The sequence below is a fragment of the Myotis brandtii genome, unplaced genomic scaffold, assembly GCF_000412655.1.
Source record: "Myotis brandtii unplaced genomic scaffold, ASM41265v1 scaffold405, whole genome shotgun sequence".
Taxonomy (NCBI): domain Eukaryota; kingdom Metazoa; phylum Chordata; class Mammalia; order Chiroptera; family Vespertilionidae; genus Myotis; species Myotis brandtii.
In genome coordinates this window covers 2,324,579-2,342,429 of record NW_005365553.1, presented here as the reverse complement: position 1 = coordinate 2,342,429, position 17,851 = coordinate 2,324,579, and positions in this window count along the sequence as shown.

The window sequence follows — 17,851 nt, the reverse complement described above, 5'->3', positions numbered from 1 at the left end:
GACATCCATCCAGACATCCTTCTGGACAAAGCCACTGTGTTGGGGGCCAAGGCAGAAGCTGTTACAGGCGATCAGGCTGGCAGGGGAGGGCACTTAGGGGCAACCAGGCCGCCAGGGGAGGGCAGTTAGGGATGACCAGGCTGGTAGGGGAGGGCAGTTAGGGGCGATCAGGCTGGCAGGCAGAGGCAGTTAGGGGTGATCAGGCAGGCAGGGGAGCAGTTAGGGGAGATCCAGCTGGCAGGGCAGCAGTTGGGGTGATCATGCCGGCAGACAGAGGTGCTTAGAGGTGACCAGGCAGGCAGGCAGAGAGGTTAGGGGCAATCAGGCAGAGGTGGTTAGGGGTGATCAGGCAGGCAGGGAAGCAGTTAGGGGTATCAGGCAGGCAGGCAGAGTGGTTAGGGGCGATCAGGCAGGTAAGCAGGTGAGCTGTTAGGAGCCAGCAGTCCCGGATTGCGAGAGGGGTCCCGGATTGGAGATGGTGCAGGCGGGGCTGAGGGACCCCTTCCATGCACAAATTTCGTGCACCGGGCCTCTAGTACTGATATAATTCTCTCAGATGAAGAAATCCAGACTCACACAAGTTCAATAGGCCCACAGCTAAGAAGAGGCAATGACTCAGGTCTCCAGGCTGTTCCCACTGCACGATGATAAGGCCTGTTTTGTGTTAAACGGGCAATGACTCAGGTCTCCAGGCTGTTCCCACTGCACGGTGATAAATAAGGCCTGTTTTGTGTTAAACAGGATGTTTGATCTGTAGTTGTTAGGTCTGTCACGATTTCTTTCTGATTGAGTTGAGGTGTTCTTTTACAGGTCACCAGGGTATGTTGTATAACTTTCCTTCCCTTTACCGTTTTTAAGGGGAAGACATATCTCCCTTTCAGGCATGGTCTACGCATTGCTCTTCCAGAAATAAAGACGTTACCTAAATGTTTCTTAATATCCCTTTTGGTTCTATACTCTTCTAACTTGAAGGTATATTCTAATTTTTTTTTTAAATCCTCAATTCTGTCTTTCCCTGGGCATTTTGTAAATAATATGCAAGTGACAAGACAAAATTATCATTGATGGGTCAAATTTGGGAGGTCAGGAAAGGCAGAAATCAAGTTATTGGCCATAAAAGCTCAGTATATAAACATGTGCCACTATTAATGAAATTAGAAAGAATAAAAATATACAATATTCATCTTCATGCTTGGGCTTTACAACCCCTGGCATATTCCAAATTTTAAACCCCAATGAGTGGGAGTTTGTTGAGATCTCTGAGAACTTGGAAAAATTGTGGTTGTTTGCCTTTGTCAATCTCTGGTCCAAGTTGTGTTTTCCCCACCCTGAATTTAATTTCATTTTAAATTCTCAAGCCCCCCTTTCAACTATTTTTAGTCATTTGTTGTTGTGCAGATTACAATGTCCAGTTTTCAGAAAGAGAGAAATTAGCTAAATATTTATTATTTTATGCAACAATTTGAGGAGTTTTGAAAAACAAAGCATGTGGAACCTTATAACAGAGAAAGAACATGAGACAAAAAGAGCTGAAGGACAAATCATTTATTTCAGTACACCTTGGATAGCACCGCATTACCAGAGGCAATGGTATGAGAGATCAAATCAGCATCAGAAGTGCTAACTGATATTCATTCGCCATCTTCACCAAAATAATAAGATTGCATGGGGATATTTTTTATTTTGAATGTTAGAGATAATTTGAATAATGTGATGTTTTCTGACCCACAATCTAAGTGAAAGCCTTATCCTGCAGATAATAGAGATGAAATGAATTAGAGGACTGTTCCCAGATACAGAGAAAAAGCAGAACCTTTTAAATACTAGTAGATAAAACAGACCGTTCAGTGCAGATAAATGCAGAATAATGATTCTTTTGATGGTGCTTTATCACAGAAGGCCATGTTCTTTATAAATTATAAACCATAAAAGAAGGAATTTTAGTCAAAAGACAAGTCTGTTTGTATCATCAGTGAATGATGAGAAATAGAAAGACAAAAAACCAAATAGTAATGCATGAAGTGATAACTGCTTGATAACTCTATCAGCCAAGTCTCTACACTTTTAAAAAATACAGAACAAAAGATTCCTCAGAATAAAAATTCTAAGATTGCCCAAAATGCCCCAAGTGCTTTCATTTTGAAGACAATGAGAGTGGTTTTGTAGAAAATAAAATAGTGGTCCGTCTGGCATCTACTGAAGTCAATTTCAAATGCAGATGTTTTCAGTATTTTCTTATCTCAAAGGGCATTTGAAGTATATTTGAAGTGATGTTCTTTAATGTGGATTGGCGTTTATCTTTTATATTAAAGATGTACCTCAATTTACACACAGATGTGCTTCTGAATGTTTTGTCAGTAATTATCACATAAAGAAGTTTGCTGGTGATTTCTTTTTTCATTATAAAAAGTAAAGTGAATTTGAAGTGCTGATACATTTTTTTAAGATTTAATATTTAGTTTTCTGGTGAAATTTTTGCAAAAAAAAAAAAAAGAATTTGAGCTTCTGCTTTATTTTTTAACTAATACACCTTAATCACTCTTTGCCAGATAAGTAACCACTCCTATATGTATACATTAAGAACCAATATTATTTGGAGAAAGACTTAAAAAATAGAAATGCAAGTGTCTCATTGGAATGGGCCATGGTTTGAGAACCAAGAGCCCCAAGTCCCTTCTTAACAGAATTGCTGTATAATCCTGGGAATGTTCTAGCTCTTTGTGCCTCAGTGTCTTCAAACTCAAAATGAGGAGGCTAAAAAAACTGAACACTAAATATTTTTGCAATGTATTACCCTGCATTTTGTTGCAGGCATATTTGTATTGCTTCTTTTCTTTACAAGTATTTAATCCGACTTTACAAATTTATTCCAACTTGTCTACTAACATCAAAAGCAGTTGTCCTTTAAAGCCTGCAGGTGAGGAGGAGAGGAGTATTCAAATCACCCAGAGGGCCTGTCCAGCTCCCTCACCTTTTCTGATCTGCCTCTAGAACTCAGAATCACTGCTGCCAGGGGCCATGAGTATTGATGAGCCTCTTTATCTTCACTCTGATGAGCTGGGGTGGGAAAAAATTGAGGACCATTGGTGGAAGGCCTTCACAGTGAGTATTCTTTGAAGACAGAAGTGCTTGTCAGGCATATCTTTGAAGGGAAGCATCCCTTCAGGGAGATATTGTCTTCTCAGCATCACTTTTACCTCCCACGAATGCTGCAGGGAGTCTGAGGACCAAGTACCAGCAGCTTTTTTTTAATGGTTTGATTTTAAATTCTGTGTTATTGACATTGATCCTTGCTTTTTCACTCTGCATTTTATGTCCTTTCAGTTTCTAAGCTGTCTTAAAGATTGCATATGTCATAATTCTTTTGTTGAAAGCAACAGAAATGGACTCTGGCTAACTTAAGCAAAAGGAGATTTATTGGACAAATATAGTGAGCTCAGAGAATGTATAGGAGCCTGAAGACCTGAGCTAGAGAAGAGATGGCAACCAAGGCAGTATTAAAAACAATGGAACAGGAACCACAATAATGGACTTGAGCAAGAGGACTCTGACCTGCAGGCTGGCTCTCAGATAAAAGAGAACACCAAACATTTTCTGTCTCTTTATCATGTTGCTCGCATTAGATTCCAGGGAGTGAACATCTTTTTGGCCTAACTTGGCTCATATACCCACCTTTTGGGTAGGGGAGAGATTTTCTCCCAATATTCATTGGGAAAAAGATAATTCCAATAAAGAATCCTGGGGCCCAGCCAGTGTGGCTCAGTGGTTGAGTATCGACCTATGAACCAGGAGGTTACGGTATGATTCCTGGTCAAGGCACAAGCCGGGGTTGCAGGCTCCATCTCCAGTAGGGGGTGTGCAGGAGGCAGCTAATCAATGATTCTCTCTCATCATTGATATTTCTCTCTCTCTCTCTCCCTCTTCCTTCCTCTCTGAAATCAATAAAAATATATTTTTAAAAATTAAAGCATCCTAGGATTCTGTCAGAAAAAGCTGGAGGGTTCTGGGTAGATACTAATGGGACAAATATTCATGGATATTCATATGATCATCTTTTTCCTGGTTATGGCAAAGCTGTTTCTACGAATAGGTAGCTGTTCCACATCTTCTGTTGACAAGTTGAGTTAATTGATGTAGTCACTACCTCTTTCTTAATGCATAAATTAGCTTCATTTAGGATCCAAACTTCATCGTCATAGTTGTTTTTCTTAAAAAAGGACAGTGTGCCCTCAGGAGAAAACCACTACGTAACTGTTTAAAGTCTGCTTCTCCATTCGAGTTTTAAAATTTTCGAAAGTTAAACAGGGCAAACTTCCTTTAAAAATAGGAATTATTTGATAAAATAGCACTTCTTATAACCCCTAAGGATATTGCTGCATTAACTAATACATAACATAGTCTCAAGTTGTAAGTATCATAAAGGAACATGACAGGTCAGTACCAGTGAGTGGGATTGCTATGTGATGTTTACAGAGGAGATCAGATGTTACCAATGTCTAAGGCTTTCTCAAAGTGATGATGTTTTTAACCTGTTTTCTGATCTCCCTTTGATAGAAATAGTCTGGCATCTTTTATCTATACCACCTCTGTGTATCTACTGACCTTCATTGGCATTTTTTCTCCCACTACTGCAATCTCCATTTAATTTAGCTACTTTTTAAAGGGCTTCTGTGTTTCTTAGGGCACTCTCTTGCTTTCTTTGATCATCTAGTCCTTTTTCTGACCTTGTAGATATGTCTTTTGTAAATACTTATGCAGATTGTACTCAACACAAATCCAGTCATATAAAGAATCCCATACAGGTGAAATCTGACCACCAACTAGTTTCTTTCAGGATAATGGTTGGATAGCCTTAAGATTGGAATTTGCTAACTGTTGATATAAGTTGATGAAAATGAGAAGTTACATGAATTGCACCCAATCCTGAATTCTCCAAGAACTAATTATCCTCTGTGGTATTTTCTGTCCTTTTGCTCTCATCCTTCGACCATTTCCATTTATCAGATACTCCTTTAGAGATGGAAAGATAAGGTACGATTAAATTCAAGGGTGTTCATTTAGTTTTTGAGCTGCAGCTCTGATTAGAGGGAAAAGATGGTCTGTTAAAGATAGAAGATGAAAAGTAGAAATTATTGGCTAAATTTAAACTAGAGAATTAGCTTTGGAAGTCATTGATTTATGCAACCCATGCTCCCATTTACATAGATAATTGAGTTAGCTTCATAAGAGTGTAGAATTCCCTCACTCATAGATATTTTATTCATGGGTTATTGCCTTTAAAAATACTTACCCATAAAGGAAGTCCTCTAAAAGAAATTCAACCTCTGAAATGAGGCTTACAATGATTGCATTGAAGATCTGAGAGGCACAACTTGCCTCCTTCAGTTTAATGATGATGTCGTTGTCTTGGTCACAATCTCCCTTTTGTTCATTTAAATGACATAGGAGCATAAACACTATTTGCCATACTGGTTTGCACATTAATAAGCAAACATAAAACCAAATTACAAGGCTGTACTCTTCCTCAAGCTGTTAGCTCGCTCTAATGTTTTTCCATGGCAGTGACAGATGCTCTGATACCTACATAACCTCCAGAACAGGAGTTTAATGAATGTAGCATTTATATAACTTGGGGAGCCTTGAAATCAGTGAAATTCATTTCTGTGATTCCTTGGAGTGAGAAATTAGCATTTCTGCAAAGACAATAATTTCCTAACATTTTACCTCCATATCTTACGGAAAATCTCAGGAGAGCCTAAGACTCTTTTTTTGTTTTTTGTTTTGCTGTTGTTGTGTGTGTGTGTGTGTGTGTGTTTAAGAGCGACAGTTCAAACAGAAATATGTAAAGAGGTAAAGAACAAAATAGAAAAAGTGTTTCCAATGAGCCACCATACTGCACTGTCTGATGAATGGGGAGAAGTTTCAGCCCTCTGGGTGCTTTCAGTCTCCCACCCTCTCACTGCCCTGCTTGTCAAACAGAACGCACCTGTGGAGGTGGAAGCCCTGCTGAGAGTTCTCAGTCCTATAATCCAAACAATGTAACACTGTGAGATGAGACTACACTGGCAGAACATTATCATAATAGCCTGGCCTCCTGAGCTTTTCCTGATTACCTGGATCTTACCTCCCAAAGGGAAAATGACTTCAAAGACTGAACCTTTGCCTGAGATTTTCAAGGATTTAGCAACTTGAAGGTACAAACTCTCCCAACTTGTTTTCAGCATGCACAGTAACATCAGAAAATGAGCTGAGTCCCCTTAAATGTCCAGAAGGACTTGGGAGCAGCACCGTCAAGGCTTGGCTGGTCTTTTCACACAGAGCTTCACACTCATCTCTGTCATCTTAGACACCAGCAAGAGGAAGGCTAGGGTTCCATTTTTTATTTTGTATTGTTGCCGCTTGTTTTTACTTTAACATTTTAAAAACAGAGCCTTATCTTCCAAAGTCCATTTTGAAAGTCGAACAGATTAAAAAGAGTTTCAAAACAGTACTAGCCCAAATCTGGTTGAAACTTTTAATTAGTCTGATGTTATTTTTAGACTCCCTCAAAGCTCCATAATTGAGCCCTTTGCAGTTGTACAAACAAATAGAAACCTTGTAAGATCTTGAAATTCATGATAGTTTACTAATGAAGTCAGCTTGGAAAACTCTTCATTGAATATTGTAATTTGATTGCCATCTTATTCTGATTGGACCCTCGTTTTGCATTTAAATGAGTATATATTATTTGAAATGCAAAACAGCGTGTTATCTGGGGTATTTTTCCAGAACAGACAAGATTAAAAACATCTAATGTTCCATTTTATAAAAATATTACAAAATGGAAGTGCAGAGCCGACTTTTAAAATTTATTAGTAACAGCTTACAATAATTGGACATTAATTAATCCTAAATTACATCCTTCCTATCATACTCAGCAGATTCATTTGTATTATTATTTCTGTTGCTAATACTGAAGGAACTAACAACAATTTCTTACTTACTAAAGCAGTCATTGTTACAGAATTGACTGTTACTCATGTGAATTTAACACATTATTGATCCCAATTACTGATTCTCCAACAGCTGACCTTGACTCTACAATTAAAAAAACAAAAGCTGCAGCAGTACTAAGGCAAAACCAAATTCTTGAGTTAGGGTCTGTGTCGGCTTGTTCCAAGCTTTGATTTTTGTCAGCCTTTGTGTTTTTAGAAAGATAGGAATGAATTTGCTGATTCTATAACCCTTTATTATTATTTCTCAACTGTGGTTTTATGTCTTACATGGAATATTGTTTTCAATCACATCACCCAAAGGAGACGATTTCTGTTTGAAAGGAGCATGGAAGTCTCTGGCAGCCATCTCTGTATTAGATTGTTTGGCTGTCTGAAGTTTACATTACATCTATTCTCAGACACATATAATTTACTCATAATTTACTGGGCTGGATTTTTTTTCTTCCCTCAGGATTTTTTTTGACAAAATGTTTTTAAAACAAGAACTTAGATTTTTTAAAAAGTATATTATTAGAGCTTTGGATTGTGTTTTAATTATTAGGTATTATATAGAGTAAGTTGTAATCTGGGAATGAACACTTTATGTGGGATGTAGACTGTGAGACTAAGATATTCTTTCACCTATTTCATATTCCTAACCTTAAATCCACAGCAATTCTTAAGTGATGGAGAAACAGGGGTTCCTTATGGTCTCCAGGAGTAAGGATGTCAATGTCATTGTCTGCAACAGTGCTGGAGGTAGCAGAGAAATTGCATGATGCTGCACCCACACTCCATTCCAGGCTGTACTATCCCAACCACCATGTGAATTCAACCTCAGTCCGCCCCTGATGGGCAGTTCTAAGAGTTCCATGACAGTGTTCTATAATCTGTAAAATACACACAAATACCATCGCCATATAATCCATTTGGTGAATTTCATCAAAGTAATTTTTATTTCAGATATTTTAAGATTAGTCAGGGCTGTATTTAATCCTTTCTTCCAACCTAGTGACCACAGATGCATGAAATACTATTATTATTTTAACTCCAAAAAATCAAATTTTCTGAACTCAAATAAAGCTTAAAGTCAAACTAACATGGTTTAAAAAGAGACACAAAATCTCAGAGCAAATTTTAGTCTGAATGGTCATTCTACTAAAATAGGGATCACATACTGAATCTGAACTGATGTTGGCTTGAGGGAGGTGCTATATAGATCCATATCTTATGGATTTTGTTTTATGTGAATGAGAGCTGCTAGCTTCCTAGATGGTCCTATATGCCCAACTAACCTGATTAATCTGAGGATTAGTGTATCTCTCAAGCCTGTCAATCATGACTTTCAACTTTTTTTTAAAAAAATATGTTTTATTGATTTTTTACAGAGAGGAAGGGAGAGGGATAGAGAGTTAGAAACATCGATGAGAGAGAAACATAGGGCGACTTTCAACTTTTTAAAGATTGGAACACAGGGAAGAGTCCTCTTCTCCTTGTTGAATAAAATGAGAATATGTAGATCAAGACTTCCATTTGTCATGATTCAATCATCCTGGATAAAGTTGATCAAAGAGAATATAATTGAAGTGAAAGAGAAGTATGAGCAAGGGTTAAAGAAAGGCACTATTTGTGAGTTAATTGTTCTGCTTGTCCCAGAATCACTGTTTCCCTTCCCCAAATTTTATTATTCTTGCCAATAAATTTCCCACTTAAGTCTAAGCTTGTATTTCTCTCAACTGCAACTAAGAATGATTCCCATTATTACATAGAATTCATTTATCTTTTCTCTCCTTTCAATAGGGGGTGCTGGACATAAGGAATGACTTTCCTTTGAACTAAATAGAGGCAGATGATAAATGTGTTCAAGTACCATCTCACTAGTCATATGTCAAACACTGAGCTGCTTTTTGTTATGCCCAGATTTCAGGATCCCCAAGAGACCACACCAGGGAGCCAGCCAAGTCCGATGCAAAAGCAGAGAGTCTTTTATTCAAACCCGGGCTTTGCTCCCCTACCCTCCTTACTGACGCAGCAGCAAGTGGCAGAGAGAGGGCTAGCCCGGTGGGGAGAGAGGTTTTATAGTAAGGGGAGGAGAGAGGACTGTGGGCCCTGCCGATTGGCCAGGCGCAAGTCGGTATCTAGTTACACAGGATATGGTCGTCTCTATGGCGTGCACTTCCCTTGATTGTCATTGGTTAATTTAAATAAATCCTGGGTGTGGCTAGCAGAGGCTTGGGGTTCCGGGAAGAAGCCTTGCCGAGCACATGGCTGTCCAAAAATGGAGGACCCAGGGTAAGATGGAGGGCATAGTCTTCGCCCTTTCACTTTTCTGATTTTACATCTTCAGCCTCATTCTTGATTTTAATCTCTTATTTATCTGAGGTTTTTCAGAGTATACATCTAGAACATCTCAGGCTTCTGACAAGAGATTGAAATGTTCAAATTGAGTACTAGGTGGTGATATGGCTAGTTAAATGTGTATCATGTCCCCTGAAAAACACTTGAAGACTTTGAGACTCACTGTACAAGGAGATCAAAGGAACAATCAAAATTGATTATGGGTCTGTGTGATTAAAGTGAGGGACACAGAGGTGCCAAAAGAAGGAGGGAGGTAAGAAATAATTGAAAAGTAATAGAACCACAATGTGATGGGCTTGTGAAAGTTATTTTTTAAAAGAATTTTAAAAGAAAGTGACAAGCTAGTGTAAGTATTTAGGAGGAATAGAATTTAGAAAAATTTTGGCTTTGGCAGTGGTGACATTATCATTAACCTTCAAAAGAGCTGTTGGAGACATGAGAATTAGATGAAAGTCAGACTAAAACAAACAATAAACAAGAACAGAAGAAAAAAAAGAGAGAGACAGAGAGAGAAAGAGAAGAATCTAGGAAAAGGTCCTCCAGATGATGGGATAGGAAGGAACCAATGAACAAATGGATCAATTAGATGACAAAGAAGGTCAGATATAAAAATAAAGAGAAGTATCAATGCAGTGCTATTTTGAAAAGGGAAATTAAAAATTAAGGGAAATTGAATTGGGTTATCTAAATTTAATAGGTGGATTTGATTATCTAATAAGACTGAGGAGAATGTCAGTGGTCGGCAAACTGCGGCTCGCGAGCCACATGCGGCTCTTTGGCCCCTTGAGTGTGGCTCTTCCTAAGCCTTAGGAGTACCCTAATTAAGTTAATAACAATGTACCTACCTATATAGTTTAAGTTTAAAAAATTTGGCTCTCAAAAGAAATTTCAATCGTTGTACTGTTGATATTTGGCTCTGTTGACTAATAAGTTTGCCGACCACTGGTATAGATCATTGGGGAAACCAAAAATTCTAAAACAATTTGGGGACATATGCAGTGGCAGAATCAACAAGAATTGATTAAATACAATCATTACTATATGTCTGTGAAGGATCAGTTACTATTTTATAACATGTACTTACTTTAGAACTAATAAATACATCTTGAAATTTGTTATAGTAATTATTGTCAGTCTGGGAACCAGGCAAAGCAGATGGAAGACAGTAAAATGCAAGAATTCACTAACATGGCTGACCCTGGGGTTCAGGTTTGGTAATGAGGTATAAATGAAACTGGAAGGCTGACGTCTTAGAGTAAGAAAAGGGCATGAGGTACTATTGGAGGTCATCAACTATTTGTGTAACTACAAATAGGTTTTGAGCTTCTACAGTGTAAGTAGCATGCTTAGGAATTGGGGGGTGGCAGGGGGGATGATGAATAAGATGTGTTTTCACCATGGCAGTCAGAGTTGGGAAAAGAGACAGCCATGGACAAAAGCAGAGCTTCAGTAGAAGTGAGGAACTGGGAGAAATGAAAGAAGAAAGACAATGGTGGTGAAAGAGAAAAATCTCAGAGTCAGATGTCTCGGGGGGAAATAGCAGAAATGGTGAGCCAATTTTAGGTGTATACTTTAATTGTATTTACACTAATGGTATATTAAAGACCAAAATGAGAGTTGACAGTGGGATGGAGGGAGGAAGGGCTTTGACTTAAAAACCACCACTCTCTTTCTATTGTTGTTGAGACCACAAAGGAATTGGCTCCAAGTCATTTGGGGCATTCTCCTTCCTTCTGCTTAAAACTGAATTATGATTCAATGCCATTATTTTAATCTATAAATTGGGCTTGGCATTTCGTGTGCTTCTAATAGATGGTGCTAGAAAAGCTGTCTCAGACTTAAGCTCCATAAAGGAAATGAGGAAAATGCAGAGAAAACTTCAGGTTAATCTCTAAAGCAATTTGAGGCCTATGTCAGAAAACCCTTCCTCAATCCATCTCCTAGATGATCTGAAGGACTGTCATTTCTATGTGACACATAAAGGCCTAAGTCCGTTTTAGAAGTTCATAATGCAATCGACTACATTTCTGTCTATAGAGCATCATCTGAAATTTTTGGAAGGTAAAACAGTTAAACACATTACATGGCATCATATAGCCAATGCTCCTCACCCCTACTCACTGCATCATTTGAAACACTTTGTTCAATTTTTTAAAAGTTAAATTCAGGCAATCTGGGATTGCAAACTCAAATATCCACAAGGGTCAAGCAATTGGTGGAAATGAGTGAGGCAGGCCAAGCAGGAGAAGACACGAGTAGAAGCAGCGTGAGGAGCACTGCCAGCCTCCATGTCCAGCTGATGTTAGAGAGAGTGAGGGCTGCAGCAAACTGGATAAGTTTCAAGGCAGCTGCCACTCCGCAGTAACCCATTGTTGCCAAGGAAAATGCCTGCCAAGTGTTGACAGATCTTCTAATTTTTTTTTTCTAGAGAGCCTAGAAACTGGATTTTTATATGTAAATTACTGATTTTAAAAATTGCCTTCTAGTTTAAATAAAAGTGAACTATGGGCTAGAGGAAAAAACCCCACCTGTCAGTTACATTAAACCTTTACATGGTCACTTAATGTTCTCTGCTGTGGAATTCATGTCTCACAAGAATGTTTAGATGTTGTGTGGTTATGGCCTGAAATGCTTGTGTGCACTCAGGTTAGCTGAGGTTACCTCAAACCAGTCTTGAACTAGCTGCATGGAATATAACCAGATGCAAGGGACAGTTGCTTTTTTTTAATGTTGCTTTTGAGTCTCTTCCATTTAAGAAGATATCTCAGTGGTGTGCATATAGGCTATTGAGATACATAGATCAATTGTAGAAACGGTGCTGCTCTAAACATGTAACAAAGACAGGTAATTTTTGTATTTATCAGCCATCTAGAATCAGCACCTCTGTTGTTGCTTGAGTTCCCACTCTGAAAATTAGCAGCCTTGAACACCTCCTTTCTATTCATTCTCAGAAAGAGGAGGAAACACTGCTTTGCAAAGAAAGGAAAGCTGTGCACAATGCATTATAAAGTTCAGGCCACTAATTGTTTTATTCTAAATGTTCATTTATCCCTTGGCCATGAGGAGAGAGTGAAAACATGACCTCCTTAAGCTTGATCATCCTTCAGGTTCTTCTAGTTCAGTCTCCTCACTTATTAGTTAAATAGAATTGAGGGGTAAAGAGTCTTAGCTGGTGGGTTACCAGATGTCAATTCCAAAGACTCTCATATGTTATAAAGTTAATGCTGCAAAGCCTTCTGAAATCATGTGCTTCTTAGATAGAGTAGCACTTGGACTAGAACTAAGTTCTTCTGACTAAATCATAGCCTGGTGGTCTTTCAGCAGTATTGGTAGAACACCCACAGGCTGCTCAGCCTAGTCCGCACACGATGGCATATCAGTTGCAAATAATAGAAAAAACAAACTCAAAATGACTTGAAAACTAAGTGTTTATTGACTCTTCAATATGAACATTTCAGAGTTATGTGGCTTCAAGCACAATTTGATTGAGTCCTAGCTCCGTTTCCTCCATCATGATGATCATCTTTATCACCATTATAGGAAGTACTTAAATTATGCTTATATATGTCAAGCACTGTTCTAAGCACTTCACAAATATTTACTCACATAATTTCACCACATTTCCATTCGATTGGTACTATTATTAACCCAATTTTTTCACAGAAGAAAATTGAGGCATAAAGAGTTCAAATATTTGGTCTGAGTTTGCATTGTAGGGCCAGGATACGAACTCACGCTGCTGGCTTCAGAGCCCATGCTCTCAATCTCTGCACAAATATTCACATTGAACTGGTCTAGGATAGGGACTAAGAATCAGTGATTTAAAAAATATTCCCTGGTTGATTGTGATATACATCCAGGGTTGAAAACTAGTGGGTTAATGGGTAGAAATGATGCAAAAAGCATTATTCTGGGATTTAGGCCTAACTCTGTTCTGCAATGTTTACAGCCCAGTGGAGAAGAGGAGTAAGCACCATCCACTGCTGGAAGAAACTTTCAGATAGAACTGCTGAGCACTACTGAACACAACAACTGGCCCTGCAGAGCCCCTTTTCCTGAAGAACCCAGATATTACAATCACAGTATGTTCGAAGGGTGTCCATTACCTGGGTTTTATAATTTTTGTATGATGGCACTTAGAGACTGATTATAATTAGGATAAAGAGAATGAATTCCCAGGGACATGATGCTTCACTGTAGATCCCCCGCCTCTAACTCTGGATGCAAAAATCTTTGCAAGAGTACTTTCATGGATCTCAATGACAACAATTAAACTTGAAGAACATGAGGAGACATTTTAATCAGAAGCTAATTAAGAACAATGGGGCATATGTACCCTTGATTGTGTCTCAAGTACTCTGACTGATCTGGAAGATTATCCCATTAATAGATGGATGTAAACATACACCAACATTTTCTCAGTATAAAGCAACTATACTTTGAAGGTTCCACCTCCAAATCTGGCTTTTACTTACTAGATGACAAATTAAAATGAACAATATTTACCTATCCATGGAAGACATATGGTGTTGATAACTTGTAGGACAGCATAAGGTGTAAGAAATGAAGCAAGGAAACTCAAGAAACCAGAGCATTACTCATATTTAACTGTTCAGTGTTGCTCCATTATAAAATGAGACTGAAAATTTATATAGTCCTAAACACAAAAGATAAATGCTGTGAGTAATAGCAATAAAAAGAAAACCAACAATACCCCCCCACAAAAAACAACAACAACAACAAAACACACCAGAAAACTAAAGTAGCAATCAAAGTATAGATGTAGTCTTCACCTTTTGTTAGCATTGAGTGCTGTACGTAGACAATATGGTATTGTTAGAGAAGAGAAGTTCTATGTTTGTCATTTAATCTCCACTTAAATCAAACATCAGCCCTTTGTGTCTCCTCTTGCCAAATTAGGTTGTATTTTTCTCTAAATTAGCTTGAGATTTTTGGCTTTTGGTCTCTCAGGAATCATTTTTTTTTCTTCTGATAAATGGTGCTTGCTTTGTGGCCTCAATCTGGCCATCTACACTCCCCATCCCTACCCCACAAGGGGCCCTAAAGAGAATTCCATCTGACCATATTCTGATGATAATGGATCAGAGAGACCCTCATTTCTTAAGCAGTGAATTTTGCATATGGAGAACTCCACCATATGACTTTCCAGCATTTTCTTCCAGTCCCTTCCTTAGTGAGCACTGACGTATGCCAGGAAATCTGGGTTATAATCTTAGCAGCACCGATGTCAACCACTACACGTTATTTAAAGTCCTCTGAGCTTTAGTTTTCTTGCTTTGCAAAGTGAAATATAGATGAGTTGATCTTAACATCTTCCTAAATCAAAGTTTTTTAGATGCTATTTATTTTTCCTTCTGGCTTGTTTGTCTCCTCTTTAGTCCCTAACTATCATACTTGTTTTGGTTTTTATGTTTTGCCAGGCCATTTTTGTGTAGGTAATAACTTTTCTCATCCTTGAAATATTAACATTCTACTCACCCTTTAAATTTCTTCTGAAATCCTAATTTCTTCAAAGACCTTTTCTGATGTGCAGTGTGTTGTGGGTGAGGGTAGGTAGTTGTTGGGCCATGTGCCAGAGATGCAAAGATGAATGAGACAGACTTAGTTCTGCCTTCTGTCTTGCATAGAATTTAAAAACTAGTTGAGTAATAGCTAACATTTTTGAGATGATAGTATCTTTACTTTTCAAGTGAGAAAACAGGCTCAGAGAAGTTAAGTAAATTGCCCAAGGCCACAGAGCTAGCAAATAGCAGAATGCAGGTCTACTAGACTACACTTAACTGTTAAGCTCCACAGTCAGTGCACCATGGGAAAGATGTGGCAAAGTGCCCACATGTCCTCCTGTGACATGACCAACATTAGTCCTCAAATAATATCCTTCTGAGTCTGGCTACGTGGCTTGCCTGGCATCTACTTGCACTTGATAGGAAGTGGCACTTGAGATGAAACTTTCAGTATTTGCTATCTTAGCTGATCCCTTTTACAGAACATGAAGACTCATTGAATAATTCATTGAGATTTATTCATATATTTAATTTCATTGTTTTTAACTATTTCTTTACTAAAATACAACTTATCATTCAAGTCTCTTTAACTGCCACATGGACAGGGATAATATTTCTTTTATAAAGTCCACACTCTCTAGCATTATTGATATGGATTGTTAGTGCTCAGTAAGCATTGTGTGAAGGGAATAATTGAATGAATTAATACACTCATGCTGTTTTTATAGTGTCAGTATGTAATGCTTAAAACTTTTCTGTATGTGACTCAAGTCTCCAACTTCTGAGTTGGAGAATTATTATATTTTTTCAGTCCTCTGAGTATTGTAAATGTGTGGAGGGATATGTTTTCAGGATTTATAGAGAGGAGAGAAAGAAGACTTTGTCTTATAACCAGTTAGATGTAAAATAACAAATGAAAACTGATGTTTGTCATTAAACAACCCAAGGAAAGCCTACAATGATACAGGGAGAGAAATCTTTCCTGTCACCATCTCCTCCCCTACAGCAGACTGGATTAAATCCCCCTTCCAGTTACTCCCATGCTCCCCAGTGAATACTGAGCATCAGCATTGCCCTGTTTATCTTTGCATCCAGGTGTATCTGACACGTAGAACTCTTCAATAAGAATTTGTTGCATGAATGGCTGTATACCGTATAACTTCAAGGGCTTTGGGCGTGGGCCAGGATAATAGGTCTCCTACACATTAATGTGGATTCCCTAATAATTAAAAACGAGCACTTTTCTTTCTATAGTGAGAGATAAAAGGTAAAATAAAAGGTTTCTGTGAGACAATATTTTGTGGGGACACAATTACACAAACATATAAATGATTCAAACTCTTGCTAGAAATGAGTATGCAGAAGAAGACAAAAGAATATAGGGGGCACTTGTGAAATGAGGTGCTCCAAAGGCAGGGTATATTTATTGAATTAGTGAGGTGGAGAGCCTGAAGAATATAAGAATAGGTAACTGTTAGGAAGTGCTTACTGTAGGCCAGAATTATTCTAAGCAATATTTAATGGGTTAATTTTCCATAGCTTTACAGATGAAATAATATTATAATCCCTGCTTTATACATAATGAACTTGAAGAATGAAAGATTGAACAATATTCAAAGTCAGGAAGTTTTTGAGTGAGGTTTCAAATTCAAGTAACCTGCCTCCAGCCCATGCCTTTGACCCCTGGGCTCGCCTCCCTCTGCAGAAGATGAGCTTTAGCCTGCTTCAGCATTTTGCGTACAGCCAGCCCTAAAATGATTCCATCTGATAAATCCGGGGTTTCTATTTCTAATAGAATATAAAGGCAAGCTCTACTTTGCAATCGTTCTTTTACAGTTGTTACTAATTATTCTGTTTGTATTTACTTAAAATGCCTGGAGGAGTCAATAAAGTTATTCCAATACTTGTGTGCAACCCAGAAGGAATCAATAGATGGAATGAAAATGAAGTAAGATGTAAGCAAGCATTCTGTATTGAAATCATATCGTTCACTGGAGACTGTACCATTCTGCTTCTTTGGGAAAACAAGCAGCCTCATGCTTCTGTGTGTTTAAGAAAGCAGGAGCCTTACCATAGAAAAGCTATTCTCATCAACTTGTAGCTTCAAGCTATTTTACTGAACTTTGTGTTATAAGCTATGGTGGATACAATGCTGACACCATAGTTTTTATCTGGTGATCACAATCTTCTTAGAGTGTAATCATTTCTCTCAACCTTTACCATCTTAAGCACCACTCAGAGAGAGAATCATCACAGAGAAGCCAAATGGAATGCATATGTGGGCTGTATAATGTGATAGTTGTTTTTGTTATATTTAATGTAACAATCATTCCAAATTTTTTTTAAAAAAATGCTTGGTGTCTCTCTAAGAAGAATATTTGTGCTGGAGCATCTATGTGGTCTGGGATCACTGCAGGACAAGCAGAGAAGGCAACTGTGTATGGGATCTGACTATGGGATATTAAAATATGTCCCCCTACTCAAACTCTTCCCCAACATTTATCATTTATTTTGTTGACAAGTATTCATTCATTGAATACTTGTTATGGGCCAGGCATTTGTAGTAGAGATGTAGAGTTATGTTTGAGCTAGTACATGTATATGGTGTGATGATAGCTATAATAGACAATGGAGTCAGTTCCAGGAATTTAGCATGGCATACAGATTTGCCTCTGAGATACAACTGGCTTCATCTTCCTCCTCATCTCCCAATTCAACCTCATTATAGCCACAATAGAATTCTGGAGGTGCCATAAAAGGCCATGATTTTTCACATTACCATGGTTTCTATAATGATTTCTTCTGTTTTAAATGATTGTCCTTTCTTCTCTTCTTGGTGAACTCTTACCCATCCTTTAAGCTTTAGTTCAAATGCAACCTGCATTTAGTTCAAGTGCAACCTCCTTTTTGAAGCTTTTCCTGATTCCTACTTTTTTCTTCTTCCTTCATCCCTCAGTCAAACTTCCCTGCTCTAAACTCTAAAGTATTTTGTCT